We start from the raw sequence: 20803 nt of genomic DNA, 5'->3' as shown, positions 1-20803 counted from the left end.
GTGGGCTGTTTCCCAAGGTAATTATTGGCCTCTCACTGGGTGAAAAGCCAGTTGCTGCAACCATACCTCCTGGTGCTGCCTGCAATGGACAGCTGCCAGCTTCTAATTGGTCATCAGCTCTGGCAGGGCGGGGGCGGTGGATTTCCACACCTTAAGTTCCTGATCCTGTGGAAGGCCCACTTTTGGCCATTTAATAATACAGGCTCTGAACACAACTTATTCCAACTAGAAACAGTGTAGTAATCCATGGGAGGCAGGAGTTCCGTCACCACACCAATATTTATTTACAATAACGATATTACAGGAGCAGCTACAAACAGTGCTGCTAGCAGTCCAGTCAACTTAAGACTGGCTCACAAAGCCTACACAGGTGATTATATGGTCCCCTCAATGAGCTATCATTGAGGGAGCTCATACTCCAATTGGCCAACCAATAAAGCCAACTGGAGTTCATTACACCCCTCCCCCCCAAGGTCCGAGGAATTCCTGCCAGCTGGCATTCCTCCGAGCTTCTTCCTGCTCCTCATGTCTGGGTCTGTCACCTCTGTGTCGTCCGCCGGGTCGTTCTCTGAAGTGGGCGCGGTGTACCTTATAGGTGCCCGTCTTTTCCTTGACGACCTCCTTGGAAGTTGTTCGTCCTCCTCCTCGGGGAGAGGTGTCACGGCGGCCTCGTCGAGTGTGTACATCTCCGACTCTGATGACTGGATGACGGGGTCTGGAGAAATTGCTCGGGGATGGGGTGTGGGTATCCTTTCCGTCTGGGCTATCCCAGCTTGAGGCGGTCCTGCTTTGCCTGCCTCCAGGTGTGGTTCCGCTGCCCTTATTTGGTCTAGGTGTTTCTTCAGCACCTTACCTCCTATTGAAACCTCATAGGATATGGGCCCTGTTTGGGACTCTACCATGCCTTTGACCCACGTTGGTCCATTCCCATAATTCTTGACCCAAATCGGTGCCCCCACCTGGAAATGTCTCTGCTGCCGACTATTATCATGCCCCCTGCGTTGGGCCTCCTGTTGTTTCTCCACTTTCCCTGTTAAATTTGGGAAAAGGAGACTCAGCCTCGTTCACAGCCGCCTTCCCATTAAGAGTTCAGCTGGCGGTATACCCGTTGTGGAATGCGGTGAGGTCCTGTAATCAAACAGCCAGCGGGAGAGCTTTGTGTCTATTGACGCTGCCGGCTGCTTCCTGAGTCCCGCTTTAAGTGTCTGGACCGCTCTCTCTGCCAGGCCGTTGGTCGCTGGATGGTAAGGGGCCGTTTTGATGTGACGGACTCCGTTTTCCTTCAGGAATTTTCCAAATTCCCCACTTGTGAATGCCGTTCCGTTGTCCGACACCAATACCTCCGGAAGTCCATGTGTTGCAAACGAGGCCCTGAGCTTTTCAATTGTTGGTGCTGTGCTTGCCGTGTTTACCCAGTGGACGTCCAACCATTTGGAGTGGGCGTCCACTATCACCAAAAACATTGAGCCCATGAAAGGGCCGGCGTGGTCAATATGCAGGCGGGTCCACGGTCTGCCTGGCCATTCCCACGGGTGCAATGGCGCCGCTGGTGGCACTCTTTGCCCCTGTTGGCACTCCTGGCACCGACGTACCAAGGCTGCTATGTCTGTATCCAAACCTGGCCACTAAACGTAGCTTCGAGCTAGCATCTTCATCTTAGATACCCCTGGGTGTCCGTGATGTAACTCAGTTAAGATTGCCTGACGGCCCTGAGCTGGGACAATTACCCGGGCTCCCCATAATAGGATACCGTCTTCAACGGTTATTTGGTCCCTTCTGCTCCAGTATGGGTGCATCTGGGGCTCCACTGGTCTTTCCAGTTCCCCTGTTAGCAGTAACTGCTTCATCTTGGCTAAAACTGGGTCTTTTTGCGTCCACAACCGAATATGTTGTGCGTCTACTGGTAGGGGGTCCAAAAAATTTAGAGTCATTACTGTCTCCTCTACTTTTGGTATTTGCGGCGGAGTGTCCGGGAAGGGAAGTCTGCTCAAAGCATCTGCATGTGCTACTCGCGTTCCCGGTCTGTGCTCCAGAACGTATCTATATGCCGCCAGTAGCAACGGCCAGCTTTGGATTCTAGCTGATGCAATCGGGGGTATTGACTTGTCTTCTTTTAATAACCCTAATAACGGCTTATTGTCCGTCACTATGGTGAATTTCCGCCTGTACAGATACTGGTGAAATTTGTTTACTGCGAATATCACCGCCAGTCCTTCCTTCTCGATTTGGGCGTACTTCCTCTCAGCCATCGCCAAGGTCCTCGAAGCATAGGCTATTGGCTGTTCTACCCCATTCCTTCCTCTATGGGCTCAGATGGCTCCTACCCCATAGGGGGATGCATCACAAGTGACCACCAACTCCTTCCTTGCGTCATAATGCTCTAGGACATTTTCGGATGACAGCTGTTCCTTAATGTCCCTAAATGCTCGGTTTTGGCGGGTGGACCATTTCCATTCTTGCCCCTTTTTTAGTGGCTGGTGGAGGGGTTCTAGGATGGACGCCCTATTTTCAATAAATTTTCCATAATAGGTTACCAACCCTAGAAATGATCGTAACTCCTGAATCGTGGTGGGAGCTGGGGCTTCTTTATTGCCCTTACTCTGTCTTCTAATGGATGTAAGCCTGACTCGTCTACTTTATATCCCAGGTACGGCACTTGTGAGGCCAGAAAAACACATTTTTCCCTTTTTAGTCGTACGCCTGCCTTTGCGAAACGCCTGAGCACTTCCTCCAGGTTCCTTAAGTGTTCCCTGTTTGTCCTACCCGTGATTAAGACATCGTCCAAATAAATCGCCACCTGCGGTAGTCCCTGCAGAATATTTTCCATCGTACGCTGGAATATAGCGCAGGCTGATGACACTCCAAAAGGTAGCCTAGTATAACGAAAAAGGCCCTTCAGGGTGTTGATCGTAGCGAACTTCTGGGATCCCTTGTCCAGTTTTAACTGCAGGTAGGCATGGCTCATGTCAAGTTTCGTGAACAAAAACCCACCTGCCAATTTGGCATATAGGTCGTCTATTTTCGGGATTGGGTATTTGTCCAGCAGGGCATATTTGTTTACTGTCTGAAATCTCCACAGAGATGTATCGAGCCGTCTGGCTTCAAAATTGGTACCACCGGCGCTGCCCATTCCGAGAATTGTACTGGTCTGATATTGCCGTCGCGTCGTAACCTTTCTATTTCGTCATCTACTTCCTTCCTTAATGCAAAAGGTACCGGCCTGGCCTTACAAAATTTCGGAAGGTCTTCTGGGTCCACGTGCAAAGTTGCTTTGAACATAGAACATAGAACAATACAGCACAGTACAGGCCCTTCGGCCCTCGATGTTGCACCGACATGGAAAAAATCTACAGGCCATCTAACCTACACTATGCCCTTATCATCCATATGCTTATCCAATAAATTTTTAAATGCCCTCAATGTTGGCGTGTTCACTACTGTTGCAGGTAGGGCATTCCACGGCCTCACCACTCTTTGCGTAAAAAACCCACCTCTGACCTCTGTCCTATATCTATTACCCCTCAATTTAAGGCTATGTCCCCTCGTGCTAGCCACCTCCATCCGCGGGAGAAGGCTCTCGCTGTCCACCCTATCTAACCCTCTGATCATTTTGTATGCCTCTATTAAGTCACCTCTTAACCTTCTCCTCTCTAACGAAAACAACCTCAAGTCCATCAGCCTTTCCTCATAAGATTTTCCCTCCATACCAGGCAACATCCTGGTAAATCTCCTCTGCACCCGTTCCAAAGCTTCCACGTCCTTCCTATAATGAGGCGACCAGAACTGTACGCAATACTCCAAATGCGGCCGTACTAGAGTTTTGTACAACTGCAACATGACCTCATGGCTCCGGAACTCAATCCCTCTACCAATAAAGGCCAACACACCATAGGCCTTCTTCACAACCCTATCAACCTGGGTGGCAACTTTCAGGGATCTATGTACATGGACACCGAGATCCCTCTGCTCATCCACACTACCAAGAATTTTACCATTAGCCAAATATTCCGCATTTCTGTTATTCTTTCCAAAGTGAATCACCTCACACTTCTCCACATTAAACTCCATTTGCCACCTCTCAGCCCAGCTCTGCAGCTTATCTATGTCCCTCTGTAACCTGCAACATCCTTCCGCACTGTCTACAACTCCACCGACTTTAGTGTCGTCTGCAAATTTACTCACCCATCCTTCTGCGCCCTCCTCTAGGTCATTTATAAAAATGACAAACAGCAACGGCCCCAGAACAGATCCTTGTGGTACGCCACTCGTAACTGAACTCCATTCTGAACATTTCCCATCAACTACCACTCTCTGTCTTCTTTCAACTAGCCAATTTCTGATCCACATCTCTAAATCACCCTCAATCCCCAGCCTCCGTATTTTCTGCAATAGCCGACCGTGGGGAACCTTATCAAACGCTTTACTGAAATCCATATACACCACATCAATTGCTCTACCCTCGTCTACCTGTTCAGTCACCTTCTCAAAGAACTCGATAAGGTTTGTGAGGCATGACCTACCCTTCACAAAACCATGCTGACTGTCCCTAATCATATTATTCCTATCTAGATGATTATAAATCGTATCTTTTATAATCCTCTCCAAGACTTTACCCACCACAGACGTTAGGCTCACCGGCCTATAGTTACCGGGGTTATCTCTACTCCCCTTCTTGAACAAAGGGACCACATTTGCTATCCTCCAGTCCTCTGGCACTATTCCTGTAGCCAATGATGACCTAAAAATCAAAGCCAAAGGCTCAGCAATCTCTTCCCTGGCTTCCCAGAGAATCCTAGGATAAATCCCATCCGGCCCATCTATTTTCACCTTGTCCAGAATTGCCAACACTTCTTCCCTACGCACCTCAATGCCATCTATTCTAATAGCCTTGGGTCTCAGCATTCTCCTCCACAATATTATCTTTTTCCTGAGTGAATACTGACGAAAAGTATTCATTTAGTATCTCGCTTATCTCCTCAGCCTCCACACACAACTTCCCACCACTGTCCTTGACTGGCCCTACTCTTACCCTAGTCATTCTTTTATTCCTGACATACCTATAGAAAGCTTTTGGGTTTTCCTTGATCCTACCTGCCAAAGACTTCTCATGTCCCCTCCTTGCTCGTCTCAGCTCTCTCTTTAGATCCTTCCTCGCTTCCTTGTAACTATCAAGCGCCCCAACTGAAACTTCACGCCTCATCTTCACATAGGCCTCCTTCTTCCTCTTAACAAGAGATTCCACTTCTTTGGTAAACCACGGTTCCCTCGCTCGACCCCTTCCTCCCTGCCTGACTGGTATGTACTTATCAAGAACATGCAATAGCTGTTCCTTGAACAAGCTCCACATATCCAGTGTGCCCAACCCTTGCAGCCTACTTCTCCAACCAACACATCCTAAGTCATGTCTAATGGCATCATAATTGCCCTTCCCCTAGCTATAACTCTTGCCCTGCGGGGTATACTTATCCCTTTCCATCATTAACGTAAAGGTCACCGAATTGTGGTCACTGTTTCCAAAGTGCTCACCTACCTCCAGATCTAACACCTGGCCTGGTTCATTACCCAAAACCAAATCCAATGTGGCCTCGCCTCTTGTTGGCCTGTCAACATATTGTGTCAGGAAACCCTCCTGCACACATTGTACAAAGAATGACCCATCTAATGTACTCGAACTATATCTTTTCCAGTCAATATTTGGAAAGTTAAAGTCTCCCATAACAACTACCCTGTTACTTTCGCTCTTTTCCAGAATCATCTTCGCCATCCTTTCCTCTACATCCCTAGAACTATTAGGTGGCCTATAGAAAACTCCCAACAGGGTGACCTCTCCTTTCCTGTTTCTAACCTCAGCCCATACTACCTCAGAAGAAGAGTCCCCATCTAGCATCCTTTCCGCCACCGTAATACTGTCCTTGACTAGCAGCGCCTCACCTCCCCCTCTTTTGCCCCCTTCTCTGAGCTTACTAAAACACCTAAACCCCGGAACCTGCAACAACCATTCCTGTCCCTGCTCTATCCATGTCTCTGAAATGGCCACAACATCGAAGTCCCAGGCGCCTATGATTTCCCCCAAACCTTACTGGAAGACCTCCGGGTATTTTTGGAGTACTCCACTCAACTGCCCGCTTCCACTCTGGAAAATTTTCATCCAATCTAATTTTAGGTCTTTCAGCCAGTTCCGTCCAATTAAGCTCGGTCCGGAGCCCTCTACTATCGTCAACGGTAATCTGAGCAATTGTTTCTCATATTCCACAGGTACATGAGTCGTGCCTAGAACTTCCAGGGGTTCCCCCGTGTAGGTTTTAAGATTCGTCGATGTTTTTGTTAGGGTTAGTGGCTGGAGTCCATCTTTGATTTTTCTAAATGCTGCCACTCCCATTACTGATACGGCTGCACACGTGTCTATTTCCATTATTGTCGGCCGCCCGTTCGCCCGTGGGGTAATCCTAATGGGTTCTGCTTTCTTCGTTGTAATATTATATAATTGTTCCCATTCGGAGGAGGATGGGGCGTCTAGGTTGTGTACTTCCCTGCGTCCCCACCTGCTATTCCTCTTTTGCCACCACCTTCTAGGGTTTCTGTCGTTGTTACTCCGCTCTGTCTGGTGCCAGAAACGGTCCTTCTCTGTTGGGGGAGCCTCAGCCGGTACTTCCCTCTGTCTCCAGTTAGTCCTGGCAGACTTGGGGCAGTTCTGGGGTTTTCCTTTTTCCCTCTATTCCTCAGGTTTTTCCTGAGAGCGGCTATCTGGTAGCAGGACCCGTTGTGGTAGTCCCTCTCACAGGTATCTACCTCCATTGGCGTGCCCTGTAGTTCCTGCGCCCCACTTGCTGCCTTTTCTAGGGACAGTGCGAGCTGTAACGCCTGCCTACAGTCTAGCTCTGTTTCCGCCAACAGGCGTTTCTGTATTGTGAGGTTGTTTATACCACACACTAACCGGTCCCGAAGCATTTCATTTAGTGTCGGGCCGAACTCACATTTTTCTGCCAGCCTTCTCAGGCGGATCAAGAAATTCCCGCTTCGCTGTGTAGAATCTGTACCTACGCAAAATGAGGGGTGGTTTTGGGTTGTAGTGCTCTTTCACCAATTCCGTTAATTCTTGGAAGGTTTTTGTGTCCGGCACATCGGGATAAGTCAGACTACGTATAATGGCGAAAGCGGAGGGTCCGCACGCCGACAGCAGGATAAGCCGTCCCCTTTCATCCGTCAGTATATTATTTGCCCGGAAGAAGTAACACATTCTCTCCACATACTGGGACCAGTCCTCAATAGCTGGGTCGAATGCCTCTAACCCCCCAAAAAACGGCATTTTTAAAATGGCAAGGCTTACCCTCCGAGTGCGGCAGCTGGTCGCCGCAAAATTCATAGTTTACCTCGTCGGCACTGTAGTAATCCACGGGAGGCAGGAGTTCCGTCACCACACCCAATATTTATTTACAATAACGATATTACAGGAGCAGCTACAAACAGTGCTGCTAGCAGTCCAGTCAACTTAAGACTGGCTCACAAAGCCTACACAGGTGATTATATGGGCCCCCTCAATGAACTATAATTGAGGGAGCTCATACTCCAATTGGCCAACCAATAAGGCCAATTGGAGTTCATTACAAACAGTAACTCTGTTTCTCTCTCCATAGAGGCAGCACGGGTAGCACAGTGGGTATCTCTGTTGCTCCACAGCTCATGGGTCCCAGGTTCGATTCCCGGTTTGGGTCACTGTGTGCAGTCTGCACGTTCTCCCCGTCTCTGCGTGGGTTTCATCTGGGTGCTCCAATTTCCTCCCACAAGTCCCGAAAGACGTGCTGTCAGGTGAATTGGATATTCTGACTTCTCCCTCTGTGTACCCGAACAGGCGCCAGAATGTGGTGACTAGGGGATTTTCACAGTAACTTCATTGCAATGTTAGTGTAAGCCTGCTTGTGACAATAAAGATTATTATTATTATAGATGCTGCCATGCTGAGCTTATCCAGCATTTTCTGTTTTCATTTGAGATTTCTAGCATCTGCAGTATTTTGGCTTTTATTATCATTATTAATAATGCTGGTGGGCCTTCCCCAAGGGAGATGACGTGAGGCTTTTGTTGGGTGAGACTTGTCACCTGCATTCAATGCCTTCAATAAATACTTTTGCTTGCACATATCCCTTAAATATGATGTTTCCTTCCCTATGGAAATAGATCAAAATGTCAATGATGAATAAACAGGAGCTGATCCAGGGCTCCATCATCAGTTTATTATTGGGTTACATTTTCTACCACTTTCGTCACTAAGAGTTTTTTTTTAGTGTAATGGCTGCCATTCTGAAGCAGCATGCACCATAAAATGACAATTCGATGAATATCATCCAATCTGTTTTGAGCTGATATTGTTTGAATATTGCCTTGGATAATTTTCTTTCTTTATGTGGTGGCATGGAATTTTCAACATTGCACCTGATCCACTGCAAGAGGCAGATGTGACCTTTGTTTAACATCCCATCCTCAGAGCAGCTCCTCCAATGTGCTGCATGTTCTCTGAACCACAAAATATCAGCCACAATGATTATTTTTTTAAGCAATAGAATTGATGTCCCTGCCCATTTGTGTGAAATTGAATTAATATGCACAGTACGTCCTCCAGAAGAAGCGTATCAAGTGCACAGAGATTGTGAAGAACATCTGCAATGTTTGCAGATGTACATAAATTGAAATTTTTGGGGGGTATGCAAAAACTGGAATACTCCTGACTAATAATGAAAATATTGACGTATGTCTTTGAAACTCACTCATCTGTGTTTTGTGTTTTTAATATTGTACGAGCGATGTAGTTATTTATATCAAATGTATCAGTGCTTATGTCACATTCACTTTTCCGTTGTTTCAGTAGAACTTAAAATTGATCTGAGTTAGCTACTGCAATTGTAAACACAGCCACCTATTTGAATTGCCTATTAATAATTATTTCAAGGATTTGTGATATGTACAGTTGGGCAAACGGTAGTATCATTGTTCTAAGTTGCACACTGTATGGATATCAGCAGCATCATCACCAATAGGATGCAGGATATATATTTAGAATTGTTATGCTGTCCACATAACACCAGCACAGATTGCCCTTTGACACCGAAAGCATATTTATTTAGCTCTGTTGACACAATAGCAATTATGCAAATATGTTCAAATGTCAATCCAATACATTTTTTATAAACTTTTTATTGATCGGTGAAATGATCTGTGTTAAAGTTGCTGCCCTGGGGAACAGTGAAATTGTTTTATTAAGAAATGTGTGCAAACTGTACGGTTCAGATGGTGCGTGCACAGGCTCTCAGCAGCAAGCCTGTGCTTAGCAAGTGACTAAGTTATTCAGGATCAATTCTTGAGTACAAGGTTAGGTTTCAGGACAACAGATTACATATTCAAAGATCTGCTTGATAAACACTTGCAAATAACCTAATGCAAAAATAGAAGAAATATAACCTTCTGGGAAAGAAAGAGAAATCTGTTGAGCTAAACCCATTTACTCACTTTATTCCATTCTCAGCAGTCACTGAATAGGATGTCGCAAGAAAAGAGGATCATTAATTTTCCTCAACTCAGAGTGAAAGAGTGCCAAAAGATATCGCATCCAGCTGAATACACAACTAGAAATGTGCCCTTGTATCTTAGAAACATGATATTTTCCTGTTGTTTGTGAGTGTGGCAATCAGTGCACAGCAGAATTTACTGTTTTAAGATGTAGATCTCTCTGAATAAAGATTATTTGGAGAAGGGACAATGGTACTCCTTTATACTCCTTTATTTCCTGTTTAGTTTTGCTTGTTTATTCAATCATTTTGCAATGAGATAATGGCCATCATGTCTGAATATGTGATTGACTAATTCATACTGGCCCTTCGTGTTTCTGCGCAGCGTTGTGATTAACATTGATATCTGTTACTAATAATATGTCTAGATATTTGTTGCATCTGAATGCATGGATTAATCCCCACTCTACATACTTGGTTACTTTGGAGAATCAGGGTGAACAAGTTATTAATTGTCCAAGTATTTGGTGGAAGCATAATTCTACACATTGAACCATGAATGGTGAACATATGGTAAATAGTTAACTGTACAAGTATCCAATTATTACTGAATAATTTTTTCATAACAAGTTGACATTATAGCTGGGGCATCATTGTTATGGAATGGAATCAGAAGGAGAGGAAACATTAAAATGGAAACAAATGAGAGATGATGGAATATGAAAGATACTTACATAAAATCAGGAAAGCCAATAATTTATTACTATTCGTATGTTGTCTCACGTTTTAATGCTGCTTGTCACAGACTGTGTAATGGAGCCAGAAACACAGGCGTGGACAAGTCATGCAGCTCAGAAACACTTGGGACATTAGATTAAGCAGAAAAGTTCGTAGGATAGTTGTACTTCACCGTGGGCACAATAATAAGCAGAAAAGTAGAATCAACAAATACAATGCCATTGGCCTTTTCTAAGTTTTCTTTCTTCCTTCTTTCTCTTGGTACCAAAGTAGATTATTTATTTATTAGCGACTGTGCTCTGTTTCCTAATACTTTAACAATACCTATCTGACCTTTTTCCTTCAACTTTCCATAAATTCCTTAAATGTATATTTACGTGTGGATCATTATTGTGCATTTTGTTGCATATCAATTCATGTTTTGACTGATAAGTTTACATGCTGCACTTGTAAAATAAAGAATTGAAGAATTGGGCGATGTATCGTTCATTTCAGCTATAAATCTAACTTGGATGTTGGCTGAAAGTCTCACTTTTTTTTTGCTGGCATAAACATTTTTTTCCACCAATTTACACTGAAGTCCAGTCAGAGAGATAAAAAGACAACGTGCTCAAGCAAGAAAGAATTTCCTTCATGCAATGCTTCATCATAATTTCAGAATAATCTGAAGCAAATGACAACTAAATGATTTTATTATTGAAATCCAATCAGTATACGTAGGCTAACGCAGCAGCTAACTCCAAACAACAAGGGGTGGGATTCTCCGACCCCCCGCCGGGTCGGAGAATCGCCCAGGGCCGGCGTAAATCCCGCCCCCGCTGTGGCCGGAATTCTCCACCACCCGGGAATTGGGGGGGGGGGGGGGGGATCACCCAACACCGATCGGCGTGCGGCCGAAGTCCTGCCGCTGTCAGGCCTCTTCCACCGACGTGGTTTCAACCACCTCTGGTGGCGACGGGATGACGGCGCGAGCGGGCCGCCAAGGTCCTGGGGGGGCACGGGGCGATCAGACCCCGGGGGGGTGCCCTCACGGTGGCCTGGCCCGCGATCGGGGCCCACCGATCGGCGGGCGGGCCAGTGCCGTGAGGCCACTCTTTTTCTTCCCCCGCCGCCACGGCCTCCACAATGGCGGAGGCGGAAGAGACCCCCCTACCGCGCATGCGCCGGTGGTGATGTCAGCAGCCGCTGATGCACCGCGCATGCGCAAACTGGCGAAGGTCTTTCAGCCAGCCCCAACGCCGGCCGGCGGGCATCAAAGGCCGTTGGTGCCGGTTTTGGCGCCAGACGGCGTGACGCCAACCAGTCCGGCGCGGGCCTAGCCCCTCAATGTGAGGGCTTGGCCCCTAAAGGTGCGGACAATTCCGCACCTTTGGGGAGGCCCGACGCCAGAGTGGTTGGCGCCACTCCGCTACGCCGGGACCCCCCGCCCCGCCGGGTAGGGGGGAATCCTGCCCAAGATCCAGCAAATGAATGGACTAAACAACAGTGGAGAGTGGCACTGTGGTTTTCTTACATGGGATCTCGATGGGGGAGGTTTTGTGCCATGAGGTCATTTTTTTAAAAAAAGGTCCCGACTATGACTTTGAAAGTGAGCACACTCTGCTGTTCACCACTGAGATTCATGATTCCACCATCAAATATATGCTCCCCTTTCCTCACATCTGTTTCCAAAAATACCATTTCCTTCATGACACCCTGGTTCACTTTTCCACCAGACCTCCAATCTAGTCTCATTACCCTGGCACAATCACATGCAAGCACAGAAAAAGCAACTCCTGCACATTCTCCATTATCCAGACCATTATACTTCATCTGGTAAAACAGTAAATTGCACTTATTTTCTCTAGCCCAGTATACCACACGTACTATTTGCATTACATTCTCTTCTACATTGGGGAGACGAAATTCAGATTACACAACTATTTTATTGAGTACCTCCCAGTGGTGGACTGGGTCTAAAAATATTGGTTGCCAGGAGACAAAGGGGGCCCACCCACAACTACAATGCTATCATTTAATTTTCATAACGAATAAATAAAATTTTCAAAAAATACATATGGAAAAAAGGGTACAATTAAAATTTTTGTGGAAAAAATGTGTATTTCTTAGTAATTACAGTGTACATGTACTGTACATATTACTGGCAGTAGATACCAAATGTAAATACAGAATGTTATAATTGAATTTTATATATATATTTTTTAACTTTAAGTAATTGGTTGATATTTTTAAATAATTTACATATTAACAGATAGTTCAAAAGCACAATAGAGCATTGCATGCAGTCCACTATATTAAGAGCAATTGTTTGTGTTCGCTAGATGATTGTGCGAATCTGTCAATAATTGCTTCTGCATCCAATTCATCTAACAATTCCTTTTCAATGGATAGCAACATGTACGATTCCAAATTCTACTCAGACAGCGAATTTCTTAACCTTGTCTTTATGATCTTTAGCTTTGAAAATGCCCTCTCACATTGGACTTGAGTAACTGTTAGTGTGCAGATGACTTTATAAAGTTCATAAAGGTTATCATATGCCTTGTCATGAAGTCTGTTGGATGCCAGAATTTTTAGTACACACGATGGGCAAGTGCTGCAAATTTTACAATTGTTGCAACTGGAATCCATATTCTCACCATCATTAAGCAATAGCTTTAATACATCAAAGTTTGAAGCAAAAGAAAACAATTCCAATATTACTTGATCTTTGCTGATTTGTGGAAACTGCTTAACAATATCTTCCAATGCTTCATCTTCAAGGCCCTTCTCTGCAATAGTTTTAAACTTTGCTGGGTCCAAGCAGGACAAATCTTTATACAACTGTTTGTGTTGCACAAAGCGTGATTCTAGTGACTGGACAATGCGATCCATTATTAGGTTAAACACATTTACTCGAAAATCAGCTAGAGAATCTGAGGAATTTCTTTCATCATCAATAAGCTCATCTGCCATTCTTTTCTTCCTCCTCTGCCTCTTAACTGGCAATGCTGTTTCCAACGCATCAATTTCCAATGTTTGATTTTCATCCATGAAATCCTGTCATTACATTTATTTACAAATTTTCCAAAACCCTGCTGTGAATGTTATCAAATGTTCTTGTCTGTTCCTTCAACTTTGTTGTAGCTGAATCTACCAAACTCCATGCAGTAAACATATCTAAACCACTTGTCTGTAGATAACTTGATAACGGGGTTGTAGTTTCAAATATATACAAGTAAGTAAATGCTGTCAATATGGTTTCAAACTTTAGAAGACTTTGAAGTAAAACATTTGCTTCATGTTTTGTTTTTGCATCAAACTTTTCTGAATCTTGTATCATTGATAAGCATGTCAATAGATTTACGAAAGTACTGGCAGCGGCATCATCAAAACGTTCAAATATAGTTGTTGCTGCATTGGATTTTCCTGACCACCTGGTCTCACCAATTAGCTTTAATTGTTTCATTTTTTCTTGTCCTAGATGTTTTCCAACAACTTCTATCCATACAGCCATTCTCTTGTATGATGCTTTCACAAAAGTTGCTATATTCTGGAGCAAATTGAAAAAAGAAACTGCAGGCACACAACATTTTGTTGTTTCAGTTATCACCAAATTCAAGACATGGGCATAGCACCATATATGAACATGTTGATCAGCCACATCAGCAATTTTACTTTGTAAACCATTATACTGGCCATGGTAGCTTGCAGCGCCATCTGTGCTATCAGATAAACATTTTTGAGGGTCAATTTTAAGATGCTGTAATGTTTCAATCAATAGATCAAAAAGTCTCTGTCCTGTACCATCATTACTTGGCACAACTGAAAGTAGTCGCTCACAGATAATACCTTTAAGCACATACCGAATAATAATGCTAAACTGATGGATGTATGTAATTAGTATTTGAAATGCATGAATAGAATAATATTTTGCTTGAGAAACTTTATGACTAATTCTTTCTTGTATCATATTCTTCATAATTTTGATTAACATGTTTATAGTTGTTTTACTCAGGTATGTAACAAGTCCACCACGGCCTTTACTTTGAGCCTTTCCTTGTTGCTCTAATCGTTTGATTCTTTGTTTAGACTTGTTTTGCACTGCAGAAATGTGAGCTGCCATAATGGGATCATATTTTGCCATCAACTGCACTGTAGCTAAAAAATTGCCATGATTCAGAACCTCATTATCTAGGGTGTAGGCCGATTCATTTCTGTGACCTCGAAAAGGAAGTGCTTGATTGCCTAACATCTTTATGATGTCTATAATCCTCATGACAATACTTCTCTGCTTCAATACTTCTTCTTTCCTTTTAATTAGTGATGCTGCAAAAAATTTATCTAAGGTGCCATTATTAACCACACTGATATATTGCTGAGCATTTCTGAAATGTGTTGTCAATTCATGTAAAGTCAAGCTCTGGCTAATACGCCTGTAGTCACTAAAGCCACGTACAAAGGGTGATGGATTACAAGTGTTGGGAAACTCAAAGGCTAAGCAGTATGAACAATATAAGCATCTATTTTCTTTGTTATATGTTAGCCATTTTCTTGGGACTGAGTCATTCATAATTTTCCTCTCATACAAACGAGCATCAAATGGCAGATCATCAAGTGGCTGAAGTGGATGTTCAGCAAAAACTGTTTTAGCTTTGCTCGTGATGGATATTGGAAGATTCCAGTAATTGATCTTTCATTTTCTTGCGTAGGTCCATTTATAGGATGTGCTTCAGAAACCAAGTCATTTATGCTTGAAGGAATATCTGATTCCCTGTCACTAGTTGAAGCTATGTGTTCAGATGTTGCAACTACAGGCAGTACAGATACCGGACAAGGAAGCCAGAAGAAATATTGGGCCTGGGTTGTTTAGTAATGGATGCACTTGTATTTGTCTCTACATTCAAAGTAGCTCGTCTCTGTTCTTGTAACTCGCATGTCATTGCATCATCACCATGAGCATTGTATCTTGCTTCTTGATTATTTGTTGCGGAACTGGATATTGATGTGGATTGTGCTTGTGGTATTGTAAACTCTGTAATAGGCCTGCATCGCTTGGCTGATTCCTTCCTTTCTGCTTCTTTTTGTTCTTTGCGTTTTAGTGACCCAGATTTATGCTTTTTCTTTTCCATGCTGGTAGGGGTAATATCCCTGAAATAAAAACTTAATTAAAAATAGCCCACATTGGGAAAAATGAATATTGATGATTGCAAGAATAACTTGAAGGAACGCCAGATAAACCCCTACTTGATAAAAAAATATAAAATAACTTACTTACACTTCAATAGGCTATGTTCATTAGTCAATACTACTGTGGCCTATGCAGCTTCAGAGGAGGAGACAATCCACTGTCCAGTGTTCACACCAGCAAGCAACTGAGACAACTGTTGAAACTTAGAAGTTTGGTCCGACTATAGTAAGACATTAAGAATGGTCCCACGACCAATGTTAACATGTCCAGTTTGATACCAGTGTAGTGTTACAAGTTGCAACCCTTCGAGTTTACCGATCATGGCTTATCACTTCAATATCTTTGACCTCATGATTCACGGTCAAAGGTACCGCTTGCCCGACCCGGGCCCCCCTATTCCACATCCTTCCACTACCTCCCCTGCTTCATTCCTTTCCATGCACTGCTTATTTGTGTCCTGTTCTCTTTTTTTTCTTATTCCTTTTTATTACTAAGACAGTTATCTGTGTTTGTTTCTTTATTGCATTTTTATTTGATATAGGGGGCCCACTTCATCAGGGGCCCACTTGCCATCGGGCAAGCTGACACCCTGGCCAGTCCGCCACTGGTACCTCCATTCTGTCAACAGATGAGGCTTTGTGCTCCCTATTTCACCTCACGTTTCTGTCCCACTCTTAATCCATTGGGATTGGGATGAATATTCGAAAATTGTCATATTTTAAAGTTTGTATTTTTGCAGTAATATATTAAAACCTAGCTTAAAATCCTTACAGATCGTATGTCTGCGAGAGCTGTGATTAAAGGTCATTTTACCGTTTGCAGTTAGAGAGCTAATGTAATGTTACAACAGTTTGACTCTGGCTAAAAAATTAAGTCACATCTTAACTTGCTGTAACAAGAAACTGATCTGCAACTCACATTTAATGAATGGGTAGAAGGTAAAAGTCTATTCTGTTATGGTCCGGACCAGAACACTAATTTTGGTAAAGATCCCGGATTAGAACCCAACTAACTTGCTGTGTGCTTTGAGTGCAGCTGCTGTAGCTAATGGGAGGGCCCAGGTCAGTCTGGATAAAGGAGTTACTTCCAGAGCTCAAAGTTCTAAAAACCGGTTTCTCTCTCCAAGGACGCTGCACCTAATAAGCAAGTAAAACCTGGATGCCAGCTTTGTATGTAATTAGTATTTGAAATGCATGAATTTGCTCAACATAATGTGGAGGCAGGTTTCAGTAAGCAAGTTAAGATATTGCAACTGTTAACTGTAAAGCTATTTCTTTGCTGCTAATGTGCTAAATTCTGTGTTCAAATTAAAGTTTGTTTTAATATAAAGGTTGTCTACTGGTCAGTGTTATCACAGCTGTGGTACAGTCACATTTCTGCACAGTTTTACAGAATGCAAATAGTTGGGTTCTAATCTGGGATTTTTACCAAAATTAGTGTTCTGGTCCGGACCATAACAGAATAGACTTTTACCTTCTACCCATTCATTAAATTTGAGTTGCAGATCAGTTTCTTGTTACATAAATTCTCTGATTTTCATTTCTATTGATGTTGCTGGAAATAAATATCAGGTGCACCCCACATTGGTTGTCAAATCAATAATCTCAGTTGTAAGCCTGGATGAAGGATAAAACTACCTCACTTTTTTTGTCCCTTTCCGCTGTTCCATTGAAATTCAATACAAGCTTGAAGAAAAGCACCTGATCTGGCTCTTTGTAACCCTCTAGCTTAAATGTTGATTTTAACAATATCAGACTCCTAACCCATTTGAGATAGCACTACGTTGCAGTTTTTCACGTTTTCCTTTCATCAGCCTATCCTCCACCCCTTAGCTATTCCAATACTCTTGATGGGCAGAATTCACTCAAAGAATTTCTAAGTGTGGTTCACGGTGGTAAATGAGGTATTATTCCCGTCGGGTGGATTGGTGAGATCCAAATCATAATTCACCCACACTTAGAAATGTTTTTGGCACCAGGGTGATTTGTGCCATGGTACTAAAAGACTCAGGCAAGGCCGGATTAATAGAGATCTCAGAATAACAATACAGCCTTCCCCCAATCGCTGGTAAGGCCTCCCATCGCCAAACGTGGCAAGGCTCCCTCTCCAATTGCTGGTAAGACCTCGCTCCAATCTTGGCAAGACCCACCTTCCCCCAATCACTGGTAAGGCCCCCAAAATCGCTGACAAGATCCTCTCAAAAGTAAGTGACACCCCACTATGGGTTTGCTAAAGGCTCCACCCCTTCAGGACCCCCTTTTAGGCCCCTCCCTTTTAGGCCCCTCCCCATCATGCCCCACTCCTTGGCAGTGACAATCTGGCACAGCCTCCTGGATTCCTGGCAGTGATAACCTGGCTTTGCAGTAAGCACAGAGGCTTGAAAAAGTTAAAGGGGAATGTATTGAATTGAAAAAAGCGCTACAAATGTTTCCAACAAATAAAAGGTTTTAAAGGCTATAAAGGGAAGATTTACCACATGACCCCCATCCCAGTGAAGACTTCCAACCTGGGGCCCTCCAGCCCAGCCGGAGCCCCTCTGACCCCCACCTCCACTGAAGGATCTGCTTGGCAATCTGGAGGTAAGTGTAGAGAGGGTACATACCCCCTTGCACCCTCTCAGTGTCCCTGGCACCTCATCCCTGCCTTTAGAGACCAATAATGATTCGTGCCTGGGTGATTTCCCGATGGGAAAGGAAGGGGTGCGGGACAATACCGGGAGGATGCTGCATTCAACTTTAATTTTGCTAATGAGATTAAAATGAATGGAAATGAGGTATGATCAGCTTCTGGCACTTTCTGGGCAAGATGCTGATCATGGCAGCTGGAGAAGGTCAGGAAAATGGGAAACTGATTTGGGGCTCTCCTGTGATTCTCCTGACATAGTGGGATTTACACCGGGGGCAACACGGCTGGAGAATTGTCCCCTATGTCTTGTCTGCTCCTTATTTCTCTCTCTGCCCCCGAGTGACAGATCTTCTGGTCTTCTGATACTCAGGGACTGGATGTTCCCTGGAATATGCGCTACAAGGGCAGCACAGTGGCACAGTGGATTAGCCCTGCTGCCTCACGGCGCCGAGGTCCCAGGTTCGATCCCGGTTCTGGGTCACTGTCTGTCTGGAGTTTGCACATTCTCCCTGTGTTTGCGTGGGTTTCGCCCCCACAACCCAAAGATGTGCAGGATAGGTAGATTGGCCAAGCTAAATTGCCCCTCAATTGGAAAAAATGAATTGGGTACTCTAAATTTGAAAATATGATGCGCTTCACCTCAGAAGCTTCAACAAAACGGATTATGTGGAATTGCCCACGAGGTTTGAATTTCTGATGGGCAATTCCCCTCTGAAAATATCTTCAACTCTGAGTTGGAGTCGTAGACTTTGGACAGTTTTGACAAACTTACCTGGATAGTTACACAGGAAATGTTAGACAGTAAAATCCAAGGGCAGAATTCTTAGTTAGCCAACGCCGAAATCGCTAAACACGAATGGGCGGAGAATCGGTTCCGACATCAAAATCAAATCGCAAATCTACATCACCTCCACAGCGTGTCCATGTTTTCCGGAATGCACGTACAGGGGCACCTGCAGAGAACAGGCTGCTGCACAAACTGGAAGGGATTCCACTCGATGAACGTGCAGGTGATATGTGACTATCAACTGCGTATTGCGCACGTCTGTGCCCGATACACGGGCAGTGTGCACGACTCCTTATAGATATCATAGAATTTACAGTGCAGAAGGAGGCCATTCAGCCCATCGAGTCTGCACCGGCTCTTGGAAAGAGCATTCTACACAAGGTCAACACCTCCACCCTATCCCCATAACCCAGTAACCCCACCCAACACTATGGGCAATTTTGGATGCTAAGGGCAATTTATCATGGCCAATCCACCTAACCTGCACATCTGTGGACTGTGGGAGGAAACCGGAGCACCCGGAGGAAACCCACAGACACACGGGGAGGATGTGTAGACTCCGCACAGACAGTGACCCAAGCCGGAATCGAACTTGGGACCCTGGAGCTGTGAAGCAATTGCGAGGGCGAGGAGAGGCCTCCGACGCCGGAGTGAAACACTCCGGTTTTCACTCCGGCGTCGGCACTTAGTCTCCCGTTGGATAACTATAGAACTGACAACTCCCCCAAAACAATCACACTGAGCAATTCCACATGAAAGATCATACCGGGAAATCAGAGGAAGTTCAGTGTGCATTTTGTTGTCTGATTAGAATCGGAAATCAAGTTTTCGATCCTGATCGTATGATCTTGGCTGTTGTTCAGTATTTATGGTTTCTATCATTTAACCACCTTTAATTTGGTCACTTAAGTATCTTACAGGTCTATTTTCTTTCTTCTGTGTGCGTGTTTATGTTTTTCCCATTGCTCTTCCCCTTGATCTGTTCCTTTTTAATGCTGTTTATCTGTAATATCTTACAGTTCTGGTGAAGAGTGCAAGCCTGAAATATTATCTTGCTTGTTCTTTCCACAAACTGTTGCCTGACCTTCTGAGCCTTTCCAGCATTTTCTGCTTTTCTTTCCAGAGATTTATAGGCAGCTGTCACAGGGGAGAGGAAGAGAGAGCGCAGTACTGAAGGCTCCCATGACCAGTATACTCAGAACCCAATGTGAAAGGGCAGTTTTTCATAAATGAATAATTTCAGCTTCCATGAAGCACCCACAATTTCTTCATCTATATGCGGTCCCTTACATCAAATAATCTCCTTTATTTTCTCTAATTGTTTTGATGTTGCATGGTTGATTGCTGGAGAAAAACAGTCTCCCGAAAGCTTTTATGTATATATGTGTCATCAGAAATCTCTATATACAAAACTATGCGTTTTGATTAACACTTATTATCTCAGCATTTACCATGGAACTGCTGATATAATCATTCATGATAGTAATTCCTTCTGTCAGCACCGAATTGTCATCATGTATATCTTCCACCACTGGAGGTGACATACAGCAAACTGCCTTCCCTTGTTCCAGAAAGCACTCCATAGCATCAACCACATAATCTTCCTGTCCTTTCCCCATCCTGTGCCTTGCAAAGCCAGCATGCATTATTTTTGACCTGGAATGTAGTAGTCTTGGGTATTGGACTTACAGATAAGGATCGAGGTGATGCTGTTTGCAAATGTGATCTTTTATTGAACAGTATGCTAAATATTTACAAGGTCGTCTCGACACGCGTCTCCACATGGATCTATCTCTCCCCTTGCTCTGTTATCAATTGATCGTTTGTTACTGACGTTGTCCAAAGATGCGCGAAGTAGGTGGATTGGCCCAAAAGGTTAGGTAGGGTTACTGAGTTATGGGGATAGGGTGGGGGTGTGGGCTGAGATAGGGTGCTCTTTTCAAGGGCCGGTGAAGCTTCAATGAGCCACGTGGTCTCCTTCTG

General features: G+C 44.2%; 1 pseudogene; it reads right to left on the bottom strand.

Moving 5' to 3' along the window:
- Positions 1–1064: 1064 nt before the first annotated feature.
- LOC119969914 lies at positions 1065–20439 on the bottom strand (annotated as a pseudogene).
- Between the last annotated feature and the right edge of the window lie 364 nt (positions 20440–20803).

The sequence above is a fragment of the Scyliorhinus canicula genome, chromosome 8 (assembly GCF_902713615.1).
Source record: "Scyliorhinus canicula chromosome 8, sScyCan1.1, whole genome shotgun sequence".
NCBI classification, from domain to species: domain Eukaryota; kingdom Metazoa; phylum Chordata; class Chondrichthyes; order Carcharhiniformes; family Scyliorhinidae; genus Scyliorhinus; species Scyliorhinus canicula.
This window is presented reverse-complemented; position numbering and strand designations above follow the sequence as displayed.